We start from the raw sequence: 24,588 nt of genomic DNA, 5'->3' as shown, positions 1-24,588 counted from the left end.
GGTGTTTTCAATGCATTACTGTTTTAAGTGTTGCTCAAATACTTTACACATTGCCTCTGAAGTTAAGCCTGACTGCGCTGTGCCAAGGTAGGAGAGGGTGAGCACAGGTTAATTTAGGGTGTGTATCTGAATTACCCTGATTAGGATTGTGGTCCCTACTTGGACAGGGTGCATACCTCTGCCAACTAGAGAACCAATATCTAGCACACGGAGACAAAATGTATTTATATGGGCAGGGGGCATGTGGCCCTCTCCCAGAGCCTCTAAAGGCCCTGGGGAACACACCCCAGGGACCAAAACTTTAAAAGAGGGCCATAGGGCCCCCACCCCAAGCCTCAACGCCCTACTGAGCCCATCCCAGGGCCGACATTGTTCAAAAAGCAGAGGAGGCCACACGGCCTGTATCCCTGAGTATGAAACAGCCCCAGAGATGGCCCCCTGTGGGGTCAATTACTTTAAGGGAGGAGGCCGTGTGCCCCAGTCCCAGACTCATTTATGGCACCATGCCGGCACGTAAACTGTCTCAGGGAGCCCACTCTCGGGACATAGCGGTTTTCCTGCTCACACAGGTGCGTGACAGGAAAACTTGTGTTTGGTCTCACTCTGCGGGAGCATATTTGAATTTCCTGCCAAGCGGGAGCTAACACCAAGTCTGCCCCCAGTGGGTGGAAGCTTCAAAAATGCTAGGAGCGACCTTTTGTTTGATCTGTTTCCCTGTACTTACTGAAGTGGGTAGGGATGTCACCTTCTAAAATCTGACATCCTGGCCATCAAAAGTCAAAAGCTGCAATCATTATCGCCTATTATAAGTTATGCCAAAAGCTACATGTACTGGTGTTTACTGGGCAAAATATAGAAATCTGAGTGAGCTAAGAATTAATGGCACATCTTTTTCTCTATTCCCATTCATGGCCTTCTCTTTTTTCTTCCATAGCCAAAGCTTCTTGCTGGTACAGAATTTGCTAATTTTCACTATAACAGGAGGCTCATTTAATATTCTTGACTATTATATTCAATATGTATACATTGTGGGCCAGTTATATAACAATCGGTGGGCAAACACCTGCTTGCCCTTGGGCAGCATTTACCAGTGGTGCGAAGTTTATGGCCTCTGATAATTACCACGTATCAAAACGTTTGCACCATCTGTTAACTTTTAGCCTGACAAACATGACAATTTAACGGGGGAAAGGTCCAGTATGTCCCAGGACATGCAGATTGTTGTGTGGTAAGCAAGAAAATCCACAAGTTAATCCCCAAAACTATGTAATAAGTGTTGGTTTTAATCAGATGAAAAAATTATCACTTTAGGCATGGCTAATCACAATCAGGTCTTACATCTTTCTCAATGACAATTATCCATGACAACCTGTATTGCTACAAAGAAGTATCCGAACCATCTAAATTGATATAGATAAAATGGGCTCATTTTTGCTTTTTGTTTGTTAAGGGCTAAATTATAATTCCTGTGGAAACAACAGTTTGCACAGGGATCGAATTTCGAATTGTGTGATAAATTTCCGCTAGATTCTAGCAGGACTAAGCTTTCAATCTTTATCAGAGGAAAAGGCTTATTAAAGGGGCAACACATGGAATTTGTGGTGTTAAATTCTGATTCTGCATTTTGGAAAACTTAGAATGCAAGTTATTCAATAAATGTACACCTCAATTTAGGACATTATTTACTGTGATTAGCATGACCACCTCTGTAAGGCCCTAGTACATAATAGGGCAGGGGGATTAAAACAACCTCTTAAAACGAGCCACGGGGCACGTTTGCACAGTGGTGAAGGGAGGGAGGGCCTGAGGTGACATGTGTGCAAATATGTCCTGTGGCCGTTTTAAGTTGGGGGATAAAGTCCCATTGAATCCTGAGGGTCCCTGGGGTCTAACTAGCCCACCAAGTACCTCCAGTAAGCGCCACAGTGCTGCGTTGCAGAGAGGTGTAAAAAGGGGCGTGTCCTGGACCACCTCTCTGCAAGGCAGCCCTGTGGTGCTTACTGGAGGTACCTGGTGGGCTAGTTCGCCCCCAGGGACCCCCAGTATTGAAGTGGAATTAATTCCCCAACTTAAAACGCACCGCAGGGCACGTTTGCAGAGTGTTGGTGGGAGGGGGCGGGGCCTCAGCAATGCAGGTCTTTTTTTATTTTTAAACAGGGGAGCTATGTGGCCCCCCTTCCTTTTCTATTTTATTGGCCCTGGGGACCCCATTCCCCAGGGCCTGACCCCTATTTTATTTTTTATTTTAATTGGAAGGGGGCCGCGTGGCTGCGGGGGTGCCATGTGCCCCCCGCAAATATTTTATCAAAGCCCCAGGGGGTGGCGTCCCTGGGGCTGCAGGGATCCCTCTGGGCCCCAGCAATTCTGTTTTAGCATGCCCCCGGGACTTGGCCCACCTGGGGGCTAAATAATAAAGTGCGGGAGCACGCGCTTCGTTTATTTAATTTTCGGGGCCGGATCCGTGGATCCTTCGTGCATCTTGCCAATTTAAGAAAAAAAAAGAAGCTTTTTTTTTACCCTGGGGGTTCTTGTGGGACCCTAAGAAGGCCTAGGGGATCAGGGTGTTTCTACCCTGTCCCCTTTCCTTGTTTTACACGTTTGTTTTTCTGTTTTCTTGTGTCTCGGTTCTACCGAGTCCCAAGATGGCTGCCAACACTTCCTTGTTTGGAGTGTTGACAGCCAATTAGAATAAAGCTTGTGATCTGGAGAGTGCGCGAATCCACTGAGCCTCTAAATATCGAAACTTTTATATTTTGATTTTCTCAGCAACTACTGAACAGATTTACACCATTTAAAAAGGTCTGTTTCTGAACCAAGGGCTACCTTTTTTGCCAAATTTGGTGTAATTCTGTTCAGCAGTTCGGGCTGTAGTCTTGTCTAAATTTTCCTGAGGGAATTAACATGGAGAAAATACGTTTTGGGACCCCCATTTTTTCTCAGCCCCCGCTTGCTGAATCACCCCGAAACTTTCAAGATGGGAGTTGACCGGAGCGCCCCACAAGTTTTGAAAATTTCTTGAAGATTCATCAACCGGGGCCAAAGTTATTGGGAAAATAAAAAATGCTTTTCCTATGGAAACTAGGTCCTAACTATAACTACCTACTGGCAACCGCCAGTAGGATAGATATACATACATATATATATATATATATATATATTCACTAAAAAAAACATAGGTTTCATAGACGTTATAGTTAGAAATTAGCATTTAAAAAACCTTAGAAATTCACAGAAAAAAACATAGGTTTCAGGGGTGTTATAGTTAGCTGGCCATTTCACTCATACAAAACCATAGAAATTCCTCTGTTATAGTTAGTTCTGCTAACTATAACTCGCGCGCCCGCAATGCACTGCTGCTGATGTCACATATTACATCATTCATGACATGGTCAGTGACATCACTGATGACATCTCAGATGACATCACTGATGACATCTCAGATGGCATCACTGATGACATCCAGTGAATGTGGTTTAGTTTGAAATTTAAATATGTATTATACATATACCAATCTGTATTGAAGATTGAGTGGATATATAACTGTCTGGATGGAGGATTTAGTAGCTGTCTGACTGTCTGTTCAAGTGAGTAATTAAAAGTGTCTCACTTAATACATGGATTAGTAACTAAACTATGTGAATGTGTGCATCACTGTCTCTGTTGTATAACATGCCGCATCAGTTGGTCACTAACTACATGTGTGTATATTAGTTATTGATTAGTTGGGTCAGTATTTGTATGGGACACTGAGTTTGTGTGTGGTTGGATGGGGTGTGTGTAACTATGCATAGATGTGTGAATGGTTGATTGACTAGGTTTATAGGTTTAAGAGTGCATGTGGAAACAGTTGTTTGGGTGACTGAGTACTTGTGTGTTGGTGAGCGAATATATGTTTTAGTTGTACATCTTCAACAAAGTAAAAAATTAAGGGCATTGTATGTGAGAGTTGGTGTATATAAATAAGTATATATTAGAGTCAGTGATTGTGAGAGTAACTATATGAATGAGTATCATTTTAATGGTGATTTTTTAACAAATTAACTAGGAGTTACTATGTTTTGAATAAATGAGGTGTTGTTGGATAATTGTGTAAGTGAGTAAATATAAGCGTGATTAATTTTTTTCATGAGTGAGTAGGATGACTGCATAACCGACTAAGATGACTGCTGATGTGTCAATGTCTATATATGTGTACAAGTGCATTTGATAGTGTTCTATTAATTAGTGACTGCATGTATACATGATTCTAGTAGTGCATGGTGAATTTATAGGCGAAGATTTATGAAGAAGTACTGCTGCGTGACAATGCAAGCTCTTTAGCTGCACTGCACTGTGGCACTTCCGAAGCACAGGGATGTGACATATGTACATGAATATGTTGCAACTCTGTGCTTCCCTCTTCCCTGCTGCACAAACTACAGCCATGCGGTGACACAGGCACTCTTGCACCATGGTGCAAGGATGTTTGTTGTGTGCATATTGTTTATGTGCAGGAAGGGACACCTACCTGCACAAAAACAATCAGTAAAGGCATTTCCCTCTTTCAATGTATGCTGTGGAATGCATTGAAAGAGGAAAAAATGAGGAGAAATGAAAACAATTCTCCTTGTTGCGCCTTGCTACACCAACTCTAGGATGGCGCAGCATTCACACACATCTCCAGATTTACGATTTCTCATAAATCTGGAGATGTGTCTTGTTCTATGGGTGCTGCGTGGGAACACCCACAGCAACACCTATCGGACGCCCCTTCAATGCAAAGTTCTGTGTATGAAGGGGTCGTATTTACAAGGAGAGGAAAAACCACGCAGGGTGACTTTTCCTCTCCTTGTAAATATGAAGGAGTGCCTGGCGCCATCACTACGTTACAAAAAGTGACGTACTGGTGGCGCAGGGTGCTTGTAAATCTGCTCCATAAGTGCTTAGGTATTGGCAGACTGATATAATAAGAACATAGTGCTGGATGGGTGATTGAAGAATTGCATGAGACTGACAGGAGGTATCCTACGCTGCATGGGTACTACTTCAGTATTTAATGGAATGGACCAATAGTATGCATCTGCTTAGAGATTTGTAGGGATTATGCACAGAATATTTTATGTGTACTTGTGTTGGTGCCTAGGTCATTTTATAAGAATACCACTAGTAACTGGAATGATGACTGTTGCAGAGTGAACACTTAATTTATAAGTGCTTACGTATTGGTGAAGTGATAGGATAAGTAGATAGTGGTAGATAAGTGTCTAAAGAAGTGCATGGGACAGACTGGACGATTCCTACACTGCATGAGTACTAACTGGGTATTTAGAAGGGTGTATCAATAGTATGTAGCTAGTTAGAGGTCTGCTTGGATAGTGCACAAAATATTATAGATGTACTTATGTTAGTAGCTAGGCAATTCCATAAGTTCATGACTAGTAACTAGAATAATTACAGTATTACAAACAGAGTGTATAGTGAATTTATAAGTGCTTAGGTATTGGTGGAGTAATAGGAGAAGTAGATAGTGCTGGATGGGCGATTGAAGAAATGCATGGGACAGACAGGAGGATTCCTACACTGCATAGGTACTAACTGGGTATTTAGAAGAGCGTATCAATAGTTTGTAGCTGGTTAGAGATGTGCATGCATAGTGTACAAAATATTGTACCTGCACTTGTGTTTTTGACTACGCTATTTCTTAAGTATACGACTAATAACTGGAGTAATTTCAGTGCTGCAAAGAGAGTGCATGCTAAATGTATTAGTGCTTAGGTATTGGCAGAGTGATAGGATACGTAGATAGTGCTGGATGGTTGAATGGAGAAGTGTATGGGACAGACAGAAGGATTCCTAGACTGCATAGGTACTAACGGAGTATTTAAAAGAATGTATCAAAGCTATGTAGCTGATTAGAGGTCTGCATGCTAGTGCACAGAATATTGTAGCTGTACTAGTATTGGTGTGTCTATGGTTTCGAGAATGGTAGTCTGTATTTTAGGGTGTGAGGAGGTACATCAGATGATCACATAGATGATGTCATCAGTGATGACATCTCAAATGACATCAGTGATGTCACTGACCATGTCATGAGTGATGTAATATGTGACATCATCAGCAGTGCATTACTTTAATCCAAAAAGCTGGCGGCCATATTGGCCTGGTCACAATGTGAAAATTCAGGAATTGATACAATAAAGAAACGAAAACAAGTGTTAATATGCACACAATGTCATTTCAGCATATCTTGCCCCGTGACCGCCATACCTGTATGTTCGTCAATGTGACTTATTCATAATAAACATACTTAGAATTGTAAACATCAACAATCAATAGACTACACATTACTTTAAAGTGAAAGGCTATCGACCATATTAATCTGGGCACGTTGCGTATTATAAATGGTGCTTACACGAAAGAAAAGGAAAAAAAGGGGTGTTAATATACACACACTATCCCTAAATAAAGTTCTAGCGATTATAGTTCCATTCACAGCTCATTTGAGATGTCATGAGTGATGTCATGAGTGATGTAACTGACCACGTCATGAATGATGTAATGTCTGAGGTCAGTACATTGCGGGGGGCGTAAGTTATAGTTAGCTCAGGTAACTATAACTGCTGAATTTCACTGGTTGTGTAACAGTGAAATCTGAGTCTAACTATACCGTCCCTGTAATCTTTGTTTTTTTCAGCAAATTTCTAGTTTTTTTTTTTTAACGTTAAGTAAGATGCATATCACAATGGATGGTGGGGGGTTGGAAGCAGGGCCTGGCATTGTGCTTCCCCCCACCAAAGCTTGCTGCTCCTGCCTTACCTCCTCCTAGCCATCCATTGTCCAAGTCCATGTCCCTGCTCCCTTATTACAGCCCTGTGTGGCCGTTGTTCTGCCACTAGCCTTCCCGCCTTCTCTGAACAGTTAGCTTGCTGCACCATCCACCTCCTTCCCATCCTCTGTTGTCTGAATCTATGGACTAGCCTCCTCCCTCCTGCCATGCATGGTCTGATGTGCTGCCACTGCCCTCCTTTGCCCAATTCTATTCCCCATCATTGACCTCCTGCTTAGCCTCTGTGCTTAGCTTGCTGCCCCTATTCTCCTTCCCCCTGCCCTCCGATGTCTTTGTGCATGCCCCTGCTCCATCCTTTTTGCCCACCATGTTTCATGGACCTGCCACTCCTATCTACTCTGAGTGTTCTGTTGAGCTGCCACTCCCCTCCCACCTGCCTAGCATTGTCAGATGACTGTAACCTGTCCCTGCCACCTCCACCCTGCCTGTCCATATTCCATGCCCCTATTCCCTTTCTCCTGTCCTCCATGGTCCATTTTAATGCCACACCCTTCTGCCCTCCCTGGTCTGTTGTGCTGCAACTGCTCCTCCTGCCTGCACCGCGCGGTCTGTTGCGAGGCCCCTTTCCCTGAACTCTCTTGTCTGTGCCCAGGTCCTGACCCTCCCTTCTATCCTCCATGGTCCTTTGTGCATGCCCCTGCACCCTCCTTCTTGTCCATCATAGCCATTGTGCCACCACTAACCCTCCCGCTTGCCATGCATGGTCTTCAGTGCTGCCACAGCCCCTCCCACCTTCCCTGTGTGGTCAGCTAGATGCCCATGACCCCCTCCCACCTTCCCTCCATGGTCTGTGTGTATGCCATCATAGTCTCACTGTTGTGACACATCTGAATGCCTTCTTGATGGAACCAAAGTAAAAAACTGAAAGTATTTCCTACTGAGGAGACTGCAGTAAATGAGGACATTAGGAAACTTCATAACAAATAAGTCTACCAAGATGGCCACCAGAGACAAAAGTGCCCAAATGTAGCACAAATATCACCCAGATGTAGCCCAAGTATAGCCCAATGACAGAATGTCCCAGAGTGTTCGTAAGAACAACTAGAGCGCGTACTTTCTTACTTATGACAAAAGTATGGCACACCTGAAGCCATCTTGATTGGAATAAACTGTTAACACTTAAAACATTTAATTTAAAAAGGAACACAATGAGGGGGTTCATTTTGCCATAGAAATCATGATTAGTGCTGAAGAAAGAAAAATGAGGGCACATTTTGAGTGACTTCTCAAATCCTCTTCTATTTCATCAAAACATTCTGACATGCAGACTGAAACATGCACTTTTAATACCAGCAGCAGACTTCCGTGGTGAGCAGTAGCTTTACTACAGTGATCTAACAAGCAACTAGAGTGCTAACATTCTGAATTTATGGCAAATGTGACACACATCTGAATGCCTTCTTGATGGAACCAAAGTAAAAAACTGAAAGCATTTCCTACTGAGGAGACTGCAGTAAATGAGTAAATTAGGAAACTTCATAACAAATAAGTCTCCTAAGATGGCCACCAGAGAAAAAAGAGCCCAAATGTAGCACAAATATCACCGGGATGTAGCTCACATATAGCCCAATCACAGAAGTGTGCAAAACACTTTATTTTTAGTTTTTCTGCAGTTTTATATAGTGCAGACTGGTCAGGTATTGCAGCATTACATCTTACTTGGACCCCTTATTGCGTATTTTGCACAAAGTACATGAGATTGATTTTGTGAAACATTGAACTTTACGATTCTGTTAACCTGAAGTTGCTCTGAACCGGTCTTTGTAACACCCGTTTTTACCTACTGGTTTTAATGAATTCTCACTGTATTGTATTAGGAAAGAGGATTTACTGTTTTTATGTGCTTTTTTATGATCTATGTTTCTAAATCAGCTCGAATAAAGCTTAATGAAATCTATGGCATGACGGAGGCAAGGATTATGCATATCTTTCCTCACTTTATTTGCATAGCAGTTCAAAGAAAACTTAACACAACAATCATTAAACAAAAGACTACACAACCCAAGAACCATTAGGTGGGTAGTCTCCAAGGCAACTATAGTCCAATCATATCACAGTCCATCGTATATAATATTGTGACGTCCCTTCCGCTTCTCAACAGTATCCTAATGAACAACTAGATTGCTAACATTCTATATTTATTACAAAAGTGTGGAACGCCTGACGTCATCTTGATGTAATCAAAACTGTAACATCTAGAGCATTTCCTTTAGAAATTACATTTATGAGAGGGTCTATTTGCATCAGAATTATGGTTAGTGCTCTAAAAAACTAAAATGAGGACATATTTTCTGAGTTTTCAAAATAGCGACAAAGCACTTTTAAATTATTTGTTATGTTTTTTTATCCAGTTGACCACTTGATTAAATGTTGCACTTAGGGGGAAGGATGTGGTGTTACTTCCAGAGCTGCAGACTTTGCATCTGGGGAACCAGGTTGGAGTTTCTGCTTCATCTTGACATTCTGGGATTCTGGTCAAATCACTTAATCTCCCCATGTCAACAACCAAAATTAATTTGTTCTTGTGTGATGTAACCGATGCTCATGTAAAGCACTCCAATACCCGACAAGTCTGCACTATATAAAACTGCAAATACACAAAAAATAAAAGTGTTTCGCACACTTCTGTCATTGGGCTACATGTGGGCTACATCTGGGTGATATTTGTGCTGCATTTGGGCTCTTTTGTCTCTGGTGGCCATCTTGGGAGATTTATTTGTTATGAAGTTTCCTAATTTCCTCATTTACTGCGGTCTCCTCAGTAGGAAATGCTTTCAGTTTTTTACATTGATTCCATCAAGAAGGTATTCAGAAATGTCACACATTTGCCATAAATTCTGAATGTTAGCACTCTAGTTGCTCATTAGATCACTGTAGTAAAGCTACTGCTCACCAGGGAAGTCTGCTGCTGGTATTGAAAGTGCATGTTTCAGTCGGCATTTCAGAATTTTTTTATGAAATAGAAGAGGATTTGAGAAGTCAAAATGTGCCCTAATTTTTCTTTCTGCAGCTCTAAGCATACTTTCTGTGGTAAAATGAACCCCTCATTCTGTTCCTTTTTAAAATAAATGGTTTAAGAGTTAACACTTTATTCCAAACAAGATGGCTTCAGGTGTGCCATACGTTTGCCATAAGTAGGACTGTTAGCGCTCTAGTGGTTCTTTAGAACACTCTGGGAAGCTGCAGTAGAACACAAAGGAATCAACTGACAGTCTCTGCCCTTGTTGGATGCACATGTTTTACTGAGAATGTCAGACTTCATTATCACATGACTGAGAAAGATAATGTGATTTTACAGAAAATATGCTCTCAGTTTAGCTTATAGATCACCTTCCAAACTCTGTGGGAAAAGCATGAGAAAATAGTTCTCTCAAACATGATTCATGATATCCCAGCAGAAGGCTTTTTCACATGGTAAAATCACCTTAGAAAACACCACAATTCCTAAAATGAGTATGGTACCATCAACAAATGATTTATAATGTAACTAAAGTCTAAAAATCTTTTATTAACTGCAATGCTTTTTAATGAGGTGCTATCATGTATATTGGTCCCAAGATGGCTGCCAACACTTCTTGGATGAAGTGCTGACAGCCAATCAGATCTCACAATGAAATGTGTTGTTAGGCTCCGCCCAGATATATGTGATTTTGGTTCTCTCAGGAACTACTGAACGGATTTACACCATTTAAGCAAAAGGCACAACTCTAAACCAAGGTCTACCTTTCTGCCAAATTTGGTGTAATTCCGTTTAGCAGTTCGGGCTGTAGCTGCGACTAACGGTCCCTATGGAAAATTGCATGGGGAAAACACATTTTGGGACCCCCTTTTTTCTCGGCCCCCGCTTGACAAATCAACCCGAGACTTTCAGGATCGGAGTGGGCCACGAGTTGTGAATATTTCGTGAAGATTCGTCAACCAGCGCCAAAGTTATTCCAAATAGAATGTTGTGGATAATAGGTCCCAACTATAACTACCTACTGGCGACCTCCAGTACGTAATATATACATATATATATTAGATTAAAACTTCAGTGTTGAAAAAGAGGGAATACAAAACACCGAATTGGGGGTAAAAAATTGGGCAAATAAAGTACAGGTGTGTCAGTGCGTTTACAGGATGCAGAGAAATCAGATTCAGACCGTAAAATGTACCGCCATACAATAAACACTGATATTACCCATTGGGCTCAAATCAAATTCTGGCTTTATTGATCCTTGAACAGCTTCGTCCTGAGTCTTAGGGAGCCTGATAAGAAACTTGCGACTCCAAAGCAAACCATAGGGGGGCAAGCATTTGTAGATACAATAGTGCAGGCCTTACTGGGACGTATTGACCATTTCTTTGCAGTGGAAGAATTATTTTTTTCAGCAAGGTGCCATAGAATTTGCATAAAAATGTATAGTGCAAAGTGTCCTGCTCTGAGAAATTGTCACAGGGGCATGGCTTTAAGGCACCTGACTTTGGAAAGGCTTTTGGAAAGGCTAATAGCCAGTATATGAAGTTGAATCTAAATCTGTAACAGGAAGCGATGGTCAGCATGGTTAACAAGTGACAAATATGACTGCACCTGCATAAGCTCAGTGTAACGTAGTTTCTCACTGAGGGCTTAGCAAGTCTCCTACCCTCCCTTTCCCCCAACTGTCTAGTCAGAAAAGAATGTTTGATGATGCTGATGTCACTAGGGCAGAATAGCCTGGGGTTCATAAACAAATCATGACAGACTAGCCTCCTCACCTGCTCCATGACATACCTGGGGATACGCACAGCCCCATCAAGTGCAATGCAGTCCGCTAAAACAAAGTGATTTAAGGTGGGAGCTGGGCTTGACTGGATTCTCAGCCAGCGCATTATTGGTGCGGCAGTGATAAGATCTGAAATGTAGCGCAGACCAAGCTCCTCATGAATCATGAAGGCAGGGGTGCAGGGGGGACAGCCAGGAGTCTGCACAAATATTTGTTCTCCACCACCTGCAAGTCTCATATATCCTTGTACCATCACACATCACATTTGTAAGTGCCAATGGGGATACATGTATCTCTATAAGCCATTATTAAGTTGGATACAGGCTTAGCCCCTAATCTCTGTGCTAAGTCCATGGTTGCCCCTACTGCCCTTGCAAGGACGTTCTTTTTATGTGCTCTTTGCGTGACCCACAACCCTCTCATCAAAAAACACTCCCGAATTGGGAAAAGTTGAACCTTTGGTAAGTTCTACCCCACTGCAGAAGAACTTATAAGGAGTGGTTTTCTGGGTACCGATCATCATGGTGTGAGATTTGGAGAAATTAGTTGCAAGAGTCCATAAAATCTATAAAACCATTTAAGAGATTTTGGAGACCTAGGGCAGTCCTGGCAAACACTACTGTGTCATCTGCGTAGAGTAATGCAGGAATACTTTTTGAACTTGCCCTGGGGATATCTTTATTGGATGCTAAGAGTGCATCCCCTAACTTGTTGATGTAGAGGGTAAAAAGCAAGGGGGCCAAAATACACCCCTGCCTTACCCCTCTTTTAACCTCCCAAGAGGCTGTCAAGAAACCATCTCATATCTCACCACATCAGTGAATTTTAAATGAGTTAAGGGTAGGAAAACCACCAAATCTGTATCCATACCCAGATCCAAGAGGATGGGCCAAAGCTTGCATCTGTTAACACGGCCGAATGCTGAAGTTAGATCCATCAACGCCATATGCAGGCAACTCCTCTTTGCTATTGTATATTTGCCCACCACAATGTGTAGATTGATACATTGACTTAGAGTACCTCTGCCCTGTCTAAAACCATACTGTAAATCTGAAATAGCATTAAAATTATCTAACCACTAGGTTAGACGCTCCAAGACCACCTTTCCCATGATTTTTATGACAGAATCAAAAAGAGAAACTTGACGGTAGCACACTGGTTTGCCCCTCCTACCTTTTTTAAAAATAGGTAAAATTATAGCCTTTGACCAAGAAGAGGGCAAGCCACACAGACATACTGCATTAAAGACCTGTGTCAATATCTTGGCCCAGATCAGAGGATGAGCTTTATACAGGTCTGAAGGCATTCCGTCCGGTCCCGGCGATTTCCCTCCAGCTGTGGCCAAAATTACTTTATATACCTCATCTGTATTGAAATGCAGCAGCTCAGTATCAATGCCAGACTCCCACACTATGCGTAACCCGCCAGATTGTTGCCACTATACATCCCTCTCTGCTGCTATAGTGCAATTCACTCTGGAGTCTGAAAGACAAAGGAACTATAGACCACTTCCAAAAACCTAGTACTTCAGCCTGCACACTCGCCTGACCTAGGGCCTCCCATGGCCCATCCTTAATGACCTTTTTCCTCTGCTGGGGAGTGAGTTTATAGGCCCTCCTACAAGATCTCAACCTTTCCTCAACTCTAGGGAGACGCAGCGTCTGTATCGGGGACACCAGTGGAGGCATCCCCAAGGCTACTACGAGTCCCAGAAGGCCGAGGGACTGGGCCAGCAGCAGTGATCCCGCCCCATGTGACCGGGGACTTCTTCAAAACAACTCGCGCCTCCCACTTCGCGGGACGCGCGCGGGCTGGCGCCGGGCTAAGCCCGAGCAAAGGGCAGGCCGTCAGGGGCCAGAGGAGGCCAGGCCAGGCCGGGTCATTCCCCTTGGTTCCCGAGACCAAGGATTAATGATGGGTAAGCGGAAACTTCATACCACACAGGACCAGGGGGGGGCCAAAGCGAAAGTCCCGAGAAAGTCGGCAACAATCATATCGTACCTTACGTCAGCAGTGGGGGTTCTAACTTCTGAAATTGCTCAGGCTGAGAGAGAACTTGGTCTTAATGATAATGAAATACTACAACCTGGCTCTCTGCAGACTTTGGGGAGTCATCCCGTCCCACTAGAGCCGGTCGTTATTGTTGGTCCCCCAGCCTTGGTGGCTGAACAGCAAAGTACTGCTGGCGATGATTTGGCCCATGTTCCCTCTACAATTACGCCTAAACCTACGCTCCACAAGGCCCTGTACCTAAAAGGCAATTGAAGCCCCAGTCAAAAGGTTCAAGGAAAACGAGTAAAAAACCAAACAAGCGGGACCCTATATCTAATTGCACCTCTTCGGTCCCTAGCCCACAGTCTATTGACTCCCTTCACTCATCGCTTCGGGACATGGTGGAAAACATTTTCTCTAGCCGGCTTGAGAAGATTTTAACTAGTATCGCCAAAGATATTGTTGATACTTTGAATATGTGTGTTGTTAGCCTATTAGAGAAATGTGCCAAGATTGACTCCACACTCTCAGCTTTAAGTCAGGCTCGAAACACTACACAAACTAACACGCCTCTTAGTTCAGCGCATCTAACAACAGCCGATCTTAGTAACAGGAGAGTGGGGGATTCTGCTAGGACTTTGAGTTTAAACAAGTAAAACTCTACTATGACAGCCCCAGAGGTAAGACACGGAGGAGCGCCTGAGTAGGAACATCAGTTCTACTGTCCAAAATAGACCCCAGGATAATCTTGTTAGTGGGCACTCTTCATGTAATATCTTAACCCAACCCTGCATTAAACTCCCTCCTGAGGCTGTCCCGTTGGTGGCCATCTTGGTCAGAGTCCCGCCTCTAGAGCAAGGTAAGACTGAATCAACTGAAGCATTACTGGCAGTCACCAGGAAATGGTATGACCTGAACTGCTCGGGCAATGCAAACATCTCACGTCACATCTTGACAGCTAGGCGGGTCGGCTGGATAGGTGGTACTAGGAAAAAACTTAAGGGGGATTGTGTGGTGGTCAATTTTAATAATCCCTATGTAGCAACACGTTTGCTATGGGATGACTCAGATTTGGCTGGGGAGGCTGGCAACATAAGGGCTGTCCCTCTAGGCTTCTTTTACCCATTGCCCCCTAGATCACTCAATATACGAGGGAGATATTGTCCTCTACCACGACCTGTGCTCCCTTTGGCCCCGGTGTCTTGTGCTGTACATAGTAACGACCTTGCGTCTTGGAGTTCCCCTGAAGTTCCTTTTCAGGTTGACCCCAAAAACAATAATACAGATAGGAGTGCTGATGTTATTTCCACATCTAATAGGTTTCAACCCCTGTCTCAGCTTGATGCCTATGACTGACTAGATTCTTCAGTCTCCACATTCTGTAGTACTGGTAATGTAACAGCTAATTCAGGGGCCCTGGAGACTTTGTGAAGATCATGAGTTGGAACGTAGCTGGGTTACGCTCCAAACAAGATGATGCAAACTGGCTAAAGTTTGTTGCAGGTTTTGACATTATAGCTCTACAGGAAACCTGGGCCAGAGAAAATAACCTGTGGATTGATGGTTTTAAATCCTATTTTCACCCTACACAACCATCGGCAGCAGGCAGAGCAAAGGGAGGGTTGTTGCTCCTTTTTTCCATAAAACTTAGGGTCATGATCTCCCAGTTAGACATAGCCTCCCATAACTTCCAATTGGTGGAAGTCATCACTGATACGCAATCTAACATTTTGTTTATAAATTTTTATAACGCTGGGGATTGCATATCCGAGAATGAGAACCTTAGCTTTTTATCAAATTTTTTAGAATTGTATAATGCACGTCAGACCACTTTTGTTCAAATTATTTTTATGGGTGACTTCAACACTCATCTTTGTGATTTTAACTGTAAGATTGTCGATCCCCATGGCCCCCCGCGTTCTGGCCCACCACATTTTTAACATTTTACTAAGGGAGAGGCTCTGGAAGATTTTCTTCAAATGGCGGATCTTTTTGAGCCATGCTTTTTAACCAAGAGAGAACAGGTAGCGACATTTGAAACAAGGGATAGTGAATAAATTATTGATTATATTTTCCTATCCCCTGCTCTTTTAAGCTGGGTCTATAGCTACAAGGTGTTTCGTTTGCCATTTAGTGATCCCAATCCGGTAATTTTATTATTGGAAAAGGGTTTCTGTCCGAAGGAGACACCATCGGTCCCAGTCCCCCCTGTTAGCCTGGCCTCTTGTGACCATGGTAGGAAAATAAAGTGGACTAAAGTTGTCCCGGAGGATTTTATGGAGAATTTAATGGCGAAAAACAGACGGGTTTAGTAAATGTATGGATCCTTCCACCCCTGGTGGAGAGATAATTTCTGCCTTTGATCTTATTTGTAACCAGGTTGCTACAGACCTAACCATTTCTAGCAAATCGCATCCTTCGCAGGGGAAAAAGTGGTTTGACACTAGCTGCTCCAGGGCCCACCATAATCTTAACTGCTCTAAAAAAGCTGCCCCGGGACAAGGCCCAAATTTCAGCCCTGAGGAAAGACTATAAATTAACTATTCAGAGACGGAAAAACAAACTCAAAAAGGAGGCCTGGGATGCTTTATCCACAGTAGAGGTCCTTAAGGACAGTGCAAAGTTTTGGAATATAGTTAATAGCCCACTCTTAACGGGAGAGGATAGTGCCCCACTCGATATGAATATCCCAGAGGGGGAGTGGTTGGACCATTTCGAACAAATCTATGCAAGCAATTTGAGTTTTGATACTTTTAAGGTTCCTGCAACATTCTCCCCCCTTAACCTTTTGGTATTTAATAAACAGGACGTGGGGAAGGCCATTAAAGACTCTGCTTCCAACAAGGCCCCGGGACCTGATGGTGTCCCGTTGGATCTCTATAAAGGAGATATTGAGCTTTGGAGCAATATTTTAACTAATGTTTTTAATGCTAGTATAGTAAGTGGGTTTCCAAAGTCCTTGTCTAACTCAATTATCATACCGGTTTTTAAAAAGGGAGAGAGGTGATCCGAGATGTTACCGTCCCATCTCATTAATTGATTCAGCGGTCAAAATTTTGGGCAAAGTGATCCTGAACAAAATATCAGACTGGGTGATGGAGAGGGATTTTAGCAGAGGACCAATATGGTTTTAGATCTGGTAGAGGTACAATGGAACAGTGCCTTAATTTGTACTGGTTAATTAACAAGTACACAAAAACCACTAAAGGTCCTATACATTTGGCATTTATGGATCTATCCTCAGCTTTCGATCTGGTGAACAGATCGAAGCTGTGGATGATCCTGCTGGACTTGGGGATTGACCCTTGTTTGGTTAATTTCTTAGCGGAATTGCACCAAGACTTATATGCTGCAGTAAGGGTATCCCATGAGGGCAAATGCACACGCCACTTTAAATCGGCCAGAGGGGTTCGACAGGGCTGTATTCTGGCCCCTCTGCTTTTTACGTTATATATCAACAGGCTAGATTTAACCTTAGGTAAGGCCAGTTTGGACATCCCGCGTATAGGGAACAGTACCTTACCTGTTCTGCTGTACGCGGATGATGCTGTCCTACTGGCTCGTACACCTTTGGGACTACAGAGACTACTAAACTCCTTTGGGGAGTTCATGAGTTCTTTAGATTTAGTGGTGAACAGTTCCAAATCGCATGTCATGTCCCTAGGCTCTCGGAAAAATAAAGTTAAACATTTTTATTGTAACGGAGGTTACAAAAGTAAAGGTTTTTACCTACCTGGGGCTCCTGTTTGATGACAGATGTTCATGGACCCCGCAGCTTACAGCAAAGAAGAACAGTGTTGGTAGAGCCTCCTCTGCCATATTAAGCTTTGCCCGACGTTTGGGTGGTAAACCTTGCGAGGCAGTCCTTGCCATCTACAGGGCGAAATGTTTGGCTATAGCGATTTATGGTGCTGCCATTTGGGGGTATAGAAAAGCGGAGGGAGTCCAGACGGTAGAAAATAAATTTTTCCGATCTGTGCTCTCCATCCCCCAAACATCCCCTACTTTCTCAATACATCAAGAACTGGGAATGGCTTGCGTGTCTGACCATATAAGCCTGGCCCCTTTAATATTCTGGCTGAAAATATGGCTGAACCCTGAACTCTCCCTAAATCGATGAATTTTAAAAGATTGTATTGGTTTAGACAGAGCGTCCGATATCCCTTGGCTCTCGTACATTAAGAAGATGTTTTTTAACCTAGGGCACCCAGAGATTTACGAAAACCCGGATGTGATCACCAAGGGCGATATTGCTTGGGTTAAGATTCAGTTCCTGAACCTAAGGTCTCAAGAGCGGGAGGGAGTGAAACTAAACAAAGTGTCGGTAAGGGCCCATTTTTTATTATTAACTTCTCCCCAGATCGAGCCTTATCTCAAGTTGGTTACGAATCATTATCACCAGTGGTTGTTGACTAGATTTCGTTTTAATCGGATACATTTTAATTTAGGGAGTTTTCAGGGTTGGAGTAAACCTGAGGATGCTGCTCTTTGTAAATGCGATGATAGTTCAATTCAAGACACTGCGCACTTTATTCTATTTTGCAATCACTATGTAGAAAGTAGAAAGAAGTACATTTTACCACTGTTTTATGGGAAAGGTTTTTATCAGGTTTAACCTGCTCTGATGTATTTGCAACTACTTGATTGCCCATGGATTATTTTTAATACTGCTAGTTTTTTGATTGATGCGGTGCGGACAAGGAAAAAACTTGATGCCCAGCCTGGTCCATGATCTCAATGTTTTAATCATTATTCCGGATGATCTCTATAGGGACTGTTTATTATACTGTATTTTATAATGTATTTAATTATGTGTATGAACTATTGTGATGTACTTTTATGATTTTAATTAATCGATTAAAGTGGTTTTGAACTCTAGGTTTTCGTTTAAGGGCCATCATTAAGTTCTTGTTTGCCTTGGAGCAAGTGCCATCGAACCACTTTTTCACCTTGAATAAACCTACAGTTAGTGGTTAGATTATCTGCTTAGTTAGTTTGTAAAAAGCATCTAATACAAATCTGTCCTGCGTTCCCGTGTCCACACAGAGTGAGATCCCAACAGTTCATTCCACATACAAATTGTCTAAAAAAGCTTCCGGTATCACCTTCTCCCATGTTATTCTGCACACTTGATCTCTTGTACTAATGGCATTGGTTGGAATGCAAAAACCAAAGGAAATGATGGCGGAGTGTTGAACATTGCAAGCAATCACCCCCAGTCAACTGATCTGGGTTTAATCCATCACCGTTCTTTAGCCCACTCTGCCACCCCAGTTCAGACATGGCCATATGCAAATCAGTCTGACCCTGTGCCTCATGGGAACAGTCCAGCCCGAACTGCCACCCTGAGTGGGACGGGTATGCTCAGACGTGAGTCCCGTGCTCTCCATGCCACTGGAATCAAGCTATCCTGGCTGAAGAGGGGTGAAACCCCGAAACCGGTCCTAGGATGCTTGTTTCCAGTCCAGGGAAGACCTGGCTTGGCAGTTCGGGCTGGACTGTTCCCATGGGGCACAGGGTCAAGACTGATTTGCATATGGCTGAGTTCAAACTGGAATGGCATGGTGAGCAAAAAAACGATGGATTTAGGCCCAGATCTCTGTACTGGGGTGAATGTATGACATTGTTCTGCATTCTGTCCATCAATTGTTGTTTTTGCATTTGTCACCCTGAGTGGGACGGGTATGCTCAGACGTGAGTCCCGTGCTCTCCATGCCACTGGAATCAAGCTATCCTGGCTGAAGAGGGGTGAAACCCCGAAACCGGTCCTAGGATGCTTGTTTCCAGTCCAGGGAAGACCTGGCTTGGCAGTTCGGGCTGGACTGTTCCCATGGGGCACAGGGTCAAGACTGATTTGCATATGGCTGGGTTCAAACTGGAATGGCATGGTGAGCAAAAAAAACGATGGATTTAGGCCCAGATCTCTGTACTGGGGTGAATGTATGACATTGTTCTGCATTCTGTCCATCAACTGTTTTTGCATTGTTTGGAATGCTCCTGCCTTCCCCTTTGTAATCTATCAATCAATCATTCAGAGGAATTGTAAGCACACTACTCACCCATGAGGGTCTCAAGGCGCGGGGGCATCAGTTCCATTCAGACGAAGAGCCAGGTCTTGAGAGCCTTTATGAAGGAGTTCAGGGAGGGGGCGCATCTGATGTTGATGGGGAGCTTGTTCCAGGTCTTAGCCGCGATGTAGGAGAAGGCTCTTTCCCCTGTTCTGGCTCTGCAGATGCGAGGGGTTTTGCAAGGGCGAGGTTGGCGGAGCGGAGGTTTCTTTTGGGTGCATGGAAGGGGATTCTCTCGTTGAGGTATTTGGGTCCTGTGTTGTGTAGGCATTTGTAGGCATGGGTGAGTATGGGCGAGTTTCTTGAACGCGACTCTTTTCTCAATGGGGAGCCAGTGGGGGTTCTGTAGGTGTTGGCTGTGTTCGTGTCGGGGGGTGCCAAGGACGAGTCTGGCTGCGGTGTTTTGTATCATCTGGAGCTTGCAGAGTAGGGACTTGATGCCGGCATAGAGGGCATTTCCGTAGTCTAGTCTGCTTGTTATGAGTGTGTGGGTGACCGTTTTCCTTGACTAAGGGGAATCAATTTTTAGGTCTTTCAGAGGATGCGGAGGGTGTAGAAGCAACTGGAATTGACGGCGTTGACCTGCCTGTTCTTGGAGAGGGAGGAGTAGAGTACGATGCCAAGGTTTCTGGCGTGGGTGTTGGAGGGCTGCCGAGGGCGGTGGGCCACCAGGTGTTATTCCATGCTGATGGGGTGGTTCCGAGTATGAGGACTTCCGTCTTCTCGGCGTGGAGCTTCAGGCAGCTGTTGCTCATCCAGGATGTGACGTCCTGCATCCCTTCTTTGTAAGTTCAAGGACTGGACCAGTTCAAGCGTTATGGGATTGTGATCGCTGTAACTGCTCCAGGAGACACTCAGTTTGTGGACAGCGGACGCCAGGGGGCTGATAACATTACAAAATCAATGGGCATGGAAGAACCCCTACCTGAATAAGTAGGAACATAGACATCCACTCCGGTCTGTTGTAGGCAAAGTAAATAGTTAACTGCGAGGAGCTCCTCTAAATGATGACCTGGTTCCATGTGTGCAAAGTGGGCAACCAGCGGTATTGAGTCCACATGACCCTTTGCAAAAGTACGGTCAAGCTGACAGATGTGTATTTAAATCACCTAATATTATAACCTCATAGTAAGAGTGTTTACTCTCGCCATATTGTTCAAGAAACCCCTCTAATGTGGCAATATCTTCAGCATCAAAATTTCTACAAAAGGAGTTATAAAATTTACTACCAACGGGGGGTGGTTTGTGAACATCCACTCTACTGCTAGCAAATGGGGTGTATGACCATCTACCACTCTAGTAGTCCATGGTATTTTAACTGAGACGAGAACTAGGAGCCCACCCTTAGCTTGTCCCACTGGGGAGGTGATTAGATTTTAGAGAATGAGGAAAAACTATCCAAAAATAAGGACTCACCAGTGTCCCATGATTCATGCAGAGCGAATATGTGGCAACGCGCGGGAAACCCTCTCCACATTGCGTTACGTCTTTTAGACCTCAGTCCCGCTATATTCCAGGTCATAATCTTCATACGGTAGGGAACAGGAAGGATAGGGCCTAGCTTGGGGGGGTGAGATAGATACATTAACCAGTTTGCATATATAGTGAGGAGTTCCCTTATAGCCTTAAAACCCAGCTTCTTTATAAAAGAAAATATCCCATTAATGGATTTCTTCATTTGCACACACCTTTTAACTATCATGGGGGACCAGGAATTTTTACTGTCAAAAAGTATCCCTAGGTAGCAGAAGGTAAGGGATTTGCTCAATGTATGCCCTTCCACATAAAAGGCAGGTGTTACCCTGGGTTTGGCCCCGTATGTCATGGTACACGTCTTATTAAAATTTACTTTCAGGTCCTGGTCCAAGATAAAAACAATATGGTCATCAATTACACCCTGCAACCCCCTCCTGGTTCCGGCAATTAGTACAGCATCATCTGCATAAAGTAAGATTGGGAGGGGGAAGAAACCAATCATCGCTGTATCCTTAGCAGATATACTTAGGACTGATTCTACCCAGTCATGTATAGGGAAAACAGAAAGGGGGCTAAGACACAACCCTGCCTAACTCCTCTTCTGATGTTAAAACTGCCCGAGCATTCGCCATCCCTTCCAAAATGCATAAAGGTATTAGCATCCGAGTACAATTGCCAAATGAAGGAAATAACTCCTACCTCAACCCCTAAATCCTCCATGATTTTTCACTGCTTTGAGTGTGAAATGCAGTCAAAGGCTGCTGACAAATCCATAAAGGATAGCTATAGCAATCTCTTCTTAACCACTACGTACTTCCCAATGATAATACTTAAATTCAAACATTAATGGGCTGTACTCAGCCCTTTTTTGAACCCAAATTGAATGCCAACTAATATATTGTTAGTGGATGCCCAGTCTTTCAATCTATTGAGTAATATACATCCAATAGCTTTTGCAGAGGCATCCAGCAGTGATATGGGCCGTAGATTTTGTGGTAGGCATTTATCGACTTTTGTATAGATCGGGATTATAATCGAGTATTTCCATGATGTGGGGGGGCTTATCTCTGTACTGGCACCATAGACATTCATAAGCAGCGGGCCCACAAGTATTGCGGCTGCCGATACATATCCAAAGGAGTCTGATCTGGGCCTGGGGCCTTCCCTTTACTGCTTTCATCCAGGGCCCTTTTAACCCCAGGCAGACTAGAGACTAACAGACTGGAGAGTGCAACGCAAGAGGTCTGTCCCTCTGGTCTCTTGGTTTCCTACACTATTTTGTGTCACTTGTTCCATGCTCGTGGGAGGGGGATTATCATAAATGACAGTAAAATGGTCAACCCAAGCCTCCTCTCAATGTGCACCTCAGTTGAGGGTTCATGCGGCCCCCTGAAATAGTTATTATTAATCGTCTTACGAAAGGACCTAATATCCTATGGGCACTGGTCTGTACCAAATCTTCCTATGCTGCTTCTATAATGTGTTTCTTTTTCCGAGCAATAGTCTGTTTAAAATACACATGTGCCAACCAAATTAATATCGGATCCTTTGGTTGCTGCTGTAGAGCTATGTGCAGCTGCTTTCTAGCTAATATACACTCTCAGTCAAACCAACCCCTCACTCGTGCTTAGGATGGCTGTGACCTACATAGTGGGTCAGTCTCAGAATCTAGGTATAGCTTTATACCGGGCATGGTGTGCTTAAAATAGATGGGAGAAATGCTGAATGATCTACTTTCTCCCATTTATAGAGTACCGATTAGTCATTGCCAAGATTGGATCAAATCCTATCTTTAATGTAATCATACTTTTCATGGCTAGGGTCACCCTGACTTCTAATACTGCATGGTCGATATAGCCCGAAAAGATGGTTTCAAAGCCTTTGATAACTGGGTCTAAGGCTTCAGAGGCCAAGATATAATCAATGGTGGACTAGTCATTATTTCTAAAGAGCCTAGGGCCATATGTAGGAAACACTTTTGCGATTGCAAACACTGCGATTCGCAAGAATCTTGGTGTTTGCGATCGCAAACCTGACTGCACGTATGTAGGAGAGGTGTCCGCAGCAAAAAGTAGCGATTCGCTAATTTAGCGATTAGCAACTTTGTGTAAAGCTCAGTTTGCGAATAATTTAGCGTAATCGCAGTCTGCGTCGCGGTATTTGCGGAAATCGCAATTACTGACATCGCAAATTGCGTATTCGCTAAATCAGATTCTCAAAAAAATCGCAAATAGTGATTCATCAAAATTCGCAGTTTAGCACTTCTCAATTACCACCAACTCTGAGCAGGTGGTAACCAAGTGCAACCTATTTAAACAGGCCCACAATGCCACAGGGACTTCACACCATGGCTGGGCTGTACATGATAGCCAGGAGGCTGCGAATCAGGGATGCCATGCAGAGAAGGAGACGCCAGGAAAGGATCTACAGAACACGCATCACCCTCTTCCAACTGACCGATGAGGAGATCCATGTGAACTACAAGCTGCACCCACACAGCATCCTGGATTTAATAGAGGAGCTGACACCCATACTTCAACACCCCACACGCAGGGCACACTCCATACCCACCCATGTGCAGGTGCTGTGCTCACTGCACCTCCTGGCATCAGGGAGTTTTCAGGGGGTCATTACCACAGCAGGTGGTGTCTCGCAAAGTGCACTGTCGCGATTCCTCCACGCTTTCTGGATGCAATGGTACAGAGGCTGCATCACCACATACAATTTCCTAGCACACCACAGGCACTAGATCAGACCCAGCAGGATTTCTACCAAATTGCCCAATTCCCCCATGTCATTGGCTGCATAGATGGGACCCATGTCGCAATCTCTCCCCCATCACATAATGAGTATGTATTTCGCAACAGGAAGTCATATCATTCCCTGAACGTCCGGGTAGTGTGCAATGCCCAACATATAATCACTGATATTGTGGCCAAATACCCTGGAAGCACACACGACTCATTTATGTTTCGCCACTGTGCATTACATCGAAGACTCACAAATGGTGACTTGAGAGGGCTACTGCTAGGTAAATGCATGCCAAACACACACAGAGGCAGTAGAGTGATGCAGTGGCAGGACACTATTGACCCTGAATCTTCTTATGCCCCGCAGGTGACAGTGCGTATGCTGTACGAGACTACATCCTCACACCGTACCTGAATCCAGCTACTGCAGGTGAAAGGAGGTACGACAACGCACATAGAGCCACACGCTGTGCCATTGAGAGGACCTTTGGAATCCTAAAGAGCTGTTTGATGCCTCCATAAGAGTGGAGGAGCGTTACAGTACAGCCCTGAGACATGTTGCAAGATAGTGGTTGCCTGTGCTATGCTACACAACATCGCTACCAAAAAAGGAACCCCAGTGGACCTGACAGACTCTGAATCATCAGATGAGGATAGACCAGCACCACATCGCGGTCCGGCAGGTGGTGATGGTGCTGCTGCCGGACGCATGAGACGAGATGAGATCACAC

The sequence above is a fragment of the Triturus cristatus genome, chromosome 11 (genome assembly GCF_964204655.1).
Source record: "Triturus cristatus chromosome 11, aTriCri1.1, whole genome shotgun sequence".
NCBI lineage: Eukaryota > Metazoa > Chordata > Amphibia > Caudata > Salamandridae > Triturus > Triturus cristatus.
Note: the sequence above shows the minus strand (reverse complement) of the source record.